The following is a 7,759-nucleotide window of genomic DNA, read 5'->3' as shown; positions in this document are numbered from 1 at the left end:
TCAGGAAAGTGCATTTATACTGATTTATGTACAGAGAAAATTTCCCAAGTATTGAGTACTAAGAACATAGGAACATATATTTTTGTTTTTATGAACCATTAAAACAAGGTGAAAAACACACTGAGAATATGTGAAATTCATGGTCATGAGAGAGCAAGGCACAATCAAGGTTTACAGAAGATGTTTTATTATTTATATACTACTATTTCTTTTATCCTTCGCAACAGGCAGTAAATATAACACGTAAAAGCTGGTGTGTCTAATGAAGTGCAGCTCCAATAATGATAAAATGTAAAAAGGCTGAGACTCTGTGTGTGTGTGTGTGTGTGTGTGTGTGTGTGTGTGTGTGTGTGTGTGTATTAGGCACAGGATTCTGATTTGGGTAAAAGATAATTAGGGCAAATTAAGGAGAAACATGATAATGTCAGCCATAGCTTCTCACATCTCCTTTTCTCTTCATATATGTTTCCCTGTGTTCTAAATGACGTGCAGTGGAATGAGTGTTTTATCACTAACTAAATGGAGAGAGATTGGGCAAATGAGAGACTCTGGAATTCAGATTGAGCTTCCTCCATTCTGGGCATTTCCAGTGTGTGTTCACAAGCCCCTTTAGGAGACTTTCTAAAAATCTGGATATAGTTAATGATAGTAAGTATTTGCATTTTCAACACCGTTACCTTTGCAAGGATGTGTAGGCATTGTTCTTTCTGTGGCTCTCTCACCACCCTGTTCTAGGATTCCTTTTCAACTGAAGGGAGTGCAGAAACCTGCGCCCTGCAGATTCCTGACATTCCTTCCCAACCAGAGTCATCTTGAGCTGCTAGTGTGAAATTCTTCCTCAAAATACACTCTATGCCTCCTCCTTTGTGTTAGGGTGGCAGTCATATTTTTTCATAGCTACCCTCATATCACTTTCCTTCTTTAAAACTTTCTCAACCTGGCAAGCATCAATTCATGTGACACTGATCAAATCACATTTTCTTTTTTTATTCCTTTTTCTTTTCTTGCAGTGTTTTGGATCAAACCCAGGGTCTTGCATAGGTCATCAAAGCACTGTACCACTAACCTCACCAACCATCATTCTTTTACATTTTTTATATGTCTTTACTATTGTTACCACCATCACTGTTACTGCTGCTCTTCCCTTTTGAGACAGAGTCTCATAGCTTAGGCTGGCTTGAATCATGCTATGTAGCCTATGCGTCATGGTCATCTACCTGCCTGAGCTGGCAGAGTGCTGGGATTACAGGTTTGCCCTGTCACACTAACTAACACTCTTTCTAAAAATCACATAGTTTAAAAAGTTAAATAAGACTAATATTGACTAATAAACATTTTAATTATCTCTACTTTTTTTTTTCCAAGGCAGGGTTTCTCTATGTAGTTTTGGAGCCTGTCCTGAAGACTGGCCTTGAACTCACAGGGATCTGCCTGTCCTGACTCCTGAGTGCTGGGATTAAAGACCTGTGCCCCCACCACCTGGCCTTCTCTACCCTTCTTGAAGCAGATTAGTCAATATTGTCTGACTTAATGTCAGCTTATTAATAGAACATTCTTCTGCCATCTATAGAAATGTAGCTAATTTTAGCCACTCAGTCCAAAGTCCCTCTGGGGAATTTAGGTATTTTCACTTAGAAGCAACTACCTTAGCTGGAATGGAGAACTCAGAATCAGTTTGCAGGAAAAAGTTGAAATGAGGGTTGATGGTCTCTGAAAAGCAGTTTCGAGGAAAAGCTGTGTTTGTTTTAGACCCACATAGGTTACTTGAAATGATAAAGATACCATTTTTAATAATTAAAACAAATGTAAGATTTTCTTATTTAGAGTAGATGGATGTAATCTATTGCAATGTAATGTAAGGAAGTGCTATTGTATTTTAATTGTTTTACATAATTGTTGGAACATATGCAAATGATGTCAAATAATATTGCTATGTATCTAAATTAATACCTAAAAAGCAAGGGTAAAATAGACAAATCTTGGGTTGTAGTTTATCAATTTTGACGATGGAGTCATTAAAACTGAAGATGAAGAAAATGAAGAATAGATTTTGTGGAGTCGATGTGCATGTTTCTCTTCACACACATTGCCAGGTCTGCTTGTATGTTGGAAATCTTTATAGGTTCTAAATGCTCAGGTGAGTTTACAGGAGCAAAGAGGTAATAACTCTTGGTATCATTAAGTTTTGTTTTCTATAGTTCCAACATTTGTCATATTGGAAGAATAAGGCACAAGAATAGGACACAAGTAACTCACAGATTGACCTCTTGGTAACATACTCAATAGGACAGTGTGTGTGTGTGTGTGTGTGTGTGTGTGTTGTAGTATTATTAGGAAGGAATGGGCTAACTCATGTTATGGCAAAGTCGTTTAGAAAATACAAAGAAGATTGGCAAGATGGTTCAGCAGGTAAAGGAACTTGCTTCAATCTCAGAAGAAGCCCACATAATGGAAAGAGAAAATCAACTCTTGCTGATTGCCATTTTGTTGCCCACGTGTGGGTGTTCACACGCACACACTCATACATACCCACATTTGCACAAACACACATACACACACATAAATAAATCTGTATAAATAAAGTTAAAAGCTATGGAAAAGATGCTGCTGCGCCATGAGCTGGACTTCTAGCTTCTCCCAAGGCTGTGGCATCAGGCATGATTCACAAGCCTTCAGAGTCTCCACAGCTTTATCTGTACCACTCAGGTTGGAATAAATCAGTGTTTTACAATCAATGTCCCATGAAGTCATGTAGAGGTGGCCACAAGATGGACGGAGTAGAAAAAGTTATCAGGTTTTGTTCTCAGTGTGCTAGCATTAGTACTTCAACAGCAGGGTGTGTGTTGCGTGTGTGCGTGTGTGTGCATTTGTGTGCCTGTCTGTGTATGTGCTTGTGTATGTGTGTGTCTGTGTACATGTGTCTGTGTACTTGTGCATCTGTGTGCATGTGTGCCTCATGTATACATTTATCTCTCTGTGTATATTTGTTTCTGTGCCTCATGTATACATTTATCTCTCTGTGTATATTTGTTTCTGTGTGTGCATGTGTATGCATGTGTATATTTCCATGTGTGCCCCTGTTCTGTTTCGCCATATCTCTCTACAATGATTCTGAATAAAAATTCTTTAGAAGAAGTGTTCTCTCTCTAAAAAGTAGTATGAAAAACTAGTTGTTTTTTTTTCTACAATAATTGTTAAGGTTCTATTTAGCTCAAACTTTCTGTGAGCCCATGGAAAAGGTTTTAAAGTCAGATTCCGTTATTTTTTCTAAAACACAACCCTTAAAATTTGCACAAAACATTTTTCAACTAGGGATTTCAGAAATTTCAAAGAACAAAATCAATATTATAACTTATAACTGAGGCAAGCAATCAGGCTCATGGCTTCTACATTTTCAGAGACTGTAAGTTTCCTTTGTAATCTACCTCTTTAAAATATATTGTTTTTCTCCTTGTGGGAAGCAGGAGATGGGAATGCTCACAGCTGTAAGTTGTAGAATATACTTTCAACAGGAAATTACTTACCCTTAAAGTCACCAGGAAGCTCATTTTCCATCTGGTCTTTTTCTCTTGAGAGTTTATCCTGTCCCAGACAGAACACATTTCCTTTCCTGTTTCTTTTCCTAGGTGACAATCTATCAACAAGGCAACTGGACACTGGAAATGAGATGAAATGTTTGGCTGACAAATTTGCTTTTGAATACCTTCTTTCCCGTCGTTTTTGAGATCCCTATTTTAAAATAATGCTTAGTTTCCTTTCTGTTTTGTGAAAATACTGACTAGATGTGACTGAGGGGAGGAGAGGATACAATGTGCTTGCAGTTCTGGGTCACAGTCAACCATCGAAGAAATCGGGGGAGAAACTTGAGCAGAAGCTGGAACTGGAAACTATGGGGAAAGACTTCTTGCTGGCTTTTTCTCAGGCGCATGCTTGTCTGGCATTTTTATACAGTGGAGGGTCACCTGCCCAGGGAATGGAGCTGTCTACGGTGGACTGGGTCTTTCTACATCAACTAATAATCCAAACAATCTTCACAGACCGGCCCACAGGCCAATCTTCTCTGGGCAATCCCTCAGCTGAGACTCCTCAAGCGACTCTAGACTTTGTCTAGTTGATATTTAATTGTTCATTTGGCAGTCAGTATCCAACTATTAATTAATGGTTTGACTAGGAAATGTCATTTAGTTTCACGGTTTCAGGAAAAGGGTGGCTGGAGCCATTGTTTTGACCCTAAGATGTGGGAGAACATCATGGAAGTGGGGAACATGAAGCAACTGTTCACTTTATGGTGTCCAGGAAGCAGAGGAAAGATAATAGGAAGGGGCCAGGAACAAGATGTGCATGTCAAAGACCCATTTCCTCCCACTTAGTCTTCACAACCTAGTGGTCCATTTATCTATGAACAGCCCATTGACAAAGTCAGTATTCTCTTGTTCCCATTGCTTCTCAATAAAACCAACACCAACAGGAAGCAAGCTTTCTACACACAACACTTGGGGCCATTTTTGTCTTCACACAATAACGTTAGGCTAAATATTTTTAATCCTCATTTAATCTTTAAAACCATGTGTTCCATTATTGCTACATCTATTAATGTTCACTTAGTCTCGGAGTGGTTAAATGGCTTTCCTCAAACCACACTGAAAGGAAATGTGGGATTGTCTTTCTCATCTATATTCTGGCTCTTGAGATTGCACTCATATCCACAACACAGTCCATTGTAGAATCATTTCTTCAAAGTCAGTACAGAGGCATACTCTAAAGGTAACTTCCAAACCTTTCTTCTGAATGTAATTTCCTCTCCTGAGGACATTTGTTGTTAATTTATTCTAAATGATGACTTTTTCATTTCCTCTGACACTGACAGGAACCATTCCTTTTCTGTGTAGACCAGAATGTTACTTGCTCTTTTCTGAAGCTGGCATAGGCAGGGCATGGCTCTTGAGATGTGAGCCTGTATAGGAATCCAAGTCACCTTTCAGTTGCAAATAAAGAGTCACTTGAACAAACAAAGGTCAAAGATGATTGACAAATCTATGTTAAGCATTTGGCAGACTTTGGTGAGTTTTAATAGATAATAGTGATGGGCAGGAAAGAAAGAAGGATTCCAAGATGTGCAACAAACCCCCTTACTGATTGAGAATGTGCTATTATTATTTTAATATACTCCTTGGTATTATATTGTGTCTATTTATTTGTGGGTTTTTCCCCCCAAGACAGAGTTTCTCTGTAGCTTTGGAGCCTGTTCTGGAACTAGCTCTTGTAGACCACGCTGACCTCAAACTCATAATTTGTGATGTATTTTACATATATACCTTTATTTTCTTGGTGCTCATATACGTTGATTTAGAAATAAATTTTCCACTGCAAGGAACAATTCACTAAAAATTCCAAGTTTTGATATTTTTTTTCTATTTTTAATTTTTTCTTCTATCTACTAATCTTACACTCTTATTCAGTGACTCCCCATTGTGCTGCCACTATGCAAGCCTCCCTATTACCTCCCAAAGAACACAATCTGCACATCAACTGGACTCTAGAGGGCCTGCCATCTACGAAGGCTTTCATGGAAATTATTATTCTGAAGTCTCTGTTCTTTCCTGACAGGTATGAATGTGCCTGTGTGCCCATGCACTGGCGCATGTGTGTGACAGTACATAACTACAGGTCAGAGGACAACCTGCAGGGGTCTGTTCTTCCTTCCGCCATGCTGGCACTGGGTAGTGAACTCAGATTGTCAAGTTTGGTGACAAAAGCCCTTACCACCCCCCCCCAACTATCTCTCTAGCCCTAATTTCCATTTTCGAAGTAACTATCACATGTGGTTAACTTTAGAGAACTATGATGCTAAAGACATGGTTCATGTGATATGAAAACTGGGCCAGAGGAAATGGAAAGCGTTTGGTTTTAGAAACAAGGAGAGCTACGTTTCAGCAGTTAAGGAGCCCCTGCAATAGAAACGAACTGGACTTTCTATCCTAAGAATCTAGTAGGAAGTTTCCACGGGATTTCTAGGCAAGGCAAAGAACACAGCAGACAATGTAAGCAGAGAAGAGAAGGGAGGTTTGGGGAGTGCCAAGAAAGAAGAAAAAGCTAAGGCCACATTGTGAAAATGCGTAAATGTCCTTATCATTATGTCACCAGTCAGTGTGAAGTCTGGAAGCTTTATTTTCATTAACTCTGTCATATTTGTCTATACTGTCCTTCTCTACAGAGTAAGATCTTTGGTCGTATTTACTTAGGTTTCCAGCTGAACAAATTCTTGATTAATTTAATATTAGTTTGGTTGTTAAATGTATATAAATATATGAGACTATATATTATCCTTTATATCTTATGTATGGATATTTATTGGTGATAATAATATAACTGACCTTAGAAAAACTTTTTGTCAATTATGTTCGAGTACATATAGTTTCTATAAGTTGAATTGGTTAAATTCTTTATTTTCTTAAGACATTTAAAAAGCTTTCTGTCTAGACATCTCAATTTGAACACAGGGCTAAATCAGAGCCTACTTTTTCAGATACTAATTCACCCATGGTGTACTGGAACTGCAAAGCTCTTGGTAACCATCTGTTCCCTCTTCCTGTCCATCTTTCAGAAGAGGAAATCAGGCTATCTCAAAGTCACACAGCCAGTTACTGGCAATGCCATGGCTAAATCCTACTTATCTTTCTACCACATGATGCCTTTTTTTTTTCCGGAGTCAAAGCATTTTATTCAGAGGCTTGGGGAGAAAGGCTGGACAGTTCCAGGCTGTCTGCTGTCCTCCAGTCCTCCACTGGGCAGAGCTCGCAGGTCTGCAGTCGCTAAAAGCCATGATGCCCTTTTTTATCTAAATAAGTGGCCAGTAAATGCAGAACACATAAAGGACAATGTATATTGATTAATTAAAAGCTTAATTTTATAGAGCACAACAAGATGTATCAACCAGTTCTAAAATTCAGATATACTAGTATACATTTAGTAACAACATGACATGAGTCAGCATGCAAAGTTTCTAATGAGTCAGATATATTTATTACAAATCATATTCTCAAATTCCTCCTAATAAGACCTAAAGTTAACTGTGGTGACTCTGAGAAGAAATAAAGTAGACATGCATGATAAGAATATGTCCTTTGGGGGAGGGAAATGGGAGGTGGTGGCGGGGGGAGGAGGCAGAAATCTTTAATAAATAAATAAATTAAAAAAATAAAAAAAAGACTCTCCGCAGGGCCTCTACTCCCTGCATACTGCCTCTTTCTTCCTATCCCACTCAGCTTGCCCCAGAACCGTCCCCACTTCGGCCCCACTGTCCTCTTTCGGCTCATAACATCAACCAGCCCAGCCTATCTGAGCACTGGGTAGAAATCTTCAGGGCACCCAAGCGGGCGAGAGTTCCTTTGTTTTCTTAGCCTGCCTGCACCTAGCAAGGTAGGGGCTTTGTTTATGAGCATCACAACCAGCACGGAGACCTGATCTCTGGGTGCCAGGAGAGCCAGCATTGGGGAGAGCCATCATTGGGCACGGAGATCTGATCTTGACACCAGGAGAGCCTTTACTGAGGAGAGCCAGCACTGGGAAGGTACATCAGTAGGCAAGGAGACCTAATCCGGTAAAAGAAGATCCATAAGGGAGCATTTGGAAGAAGAGATGGGCAGACGCCAATGCAAGAATTCGCCCAACCAGCTGAAAAGCAACATGAAGCCACCAGAAACCAGCGACCTCACAACGGGAGGACATGAACACCTTAATCAAGAAGAAGTAGAAAAGA

The sequence above is a fragment of the Microtus ochrogaster genome, chromosome 16, assembly GCF_000317375.1.
Source record: "Microtus ochrogaster isolate Prairie Vole_2 chromosome 16, MicOch1.0, whole genome shotgun sequence".
NCBI classification, from domain to species: domain Eukaryota; kingdom Metazoa; phylum Chordata; class Mammalia; order Rodentia; family Cricetidae; genus Microtus; species Microtus ochrogaster.
The sequence above is the reverse complement of the archived record's forward strand: the minus strand, read 5'-3'. Positions refer to the sequence as shown.